Genomic DNA, 694 nt, shown 5'->3' on the forward strand with positions numbered 1-694 from the left:
CGCCCGCCCCCGGCCCGGCCCCGGCGGGTTTTACCCGCGGGCTGGGAAAGGGCTGCGCTGTCCCGCGGTTCCTGGGCGTAAAGTTGCTCCAAACAGCTGTGCCCCAAAGGCTTGCTTTGCTAGGGAAGCAAGGAATCGGTTCGGTTGGAGAAGACCTTGAAGATCAGAGAGGCCGACCTGAGGCTGCCGAGTCCCCCGCCAGCCCCTGTCCCCGGGCAGCACATCCCTGCATCTTTTAAATACCTCTAGGGATGCTGACTCCAGCACTTCCCTAAGCAGCCAGTTCCAGTGCCTGACATTTCAGTGAAGAATTTTTTCCTAATATCCAATTTAAACCTCCCCTGAGCAACTTGAGGACGTTTGCTCCCATCCTATCACTCACTGTTTGGTAGAAGACAACTTGTCCCAGCTTGTTCCATCCTCCTTTCAGGCTGTTGCAGAGAGTTGTTTCCCCTCAGCCTCCTTTTCCCCGGACTGAACCAACCTCAGTTCCCTCAGCTGCTCCTAATAAGACTTGTTCTCTCCACTCTTCACCAGCTTTGTTGCTCTTTAAACACAATCCAGCACCTCAGTATCCATGGACAATGTCTGCTGTGCTCTGTGGAACTTAATTTCTTCTCTTTGGAAATAATTGCTGACATTTTAAATATTACAGTAGGACTTAGTGCCCCCAGCAATGGTCTGTTGTGCTGCT

The sequence above is a fragment of the Chaetura pelagica genome, unplaced genomic scaffold, assembly GCF_000747805.2.
Source record: "Chaetura pelagica isolate M959 unplaced genomic scaffold, ChaPel_1.0 scaffold47, whole genome shotgun sequence".
Lineage (NCBI taxonomy): Eukaryota > Metazoa > Chordata > Aves > Apodiformes > Apodidae > Chaetura > Chaetura pelagica.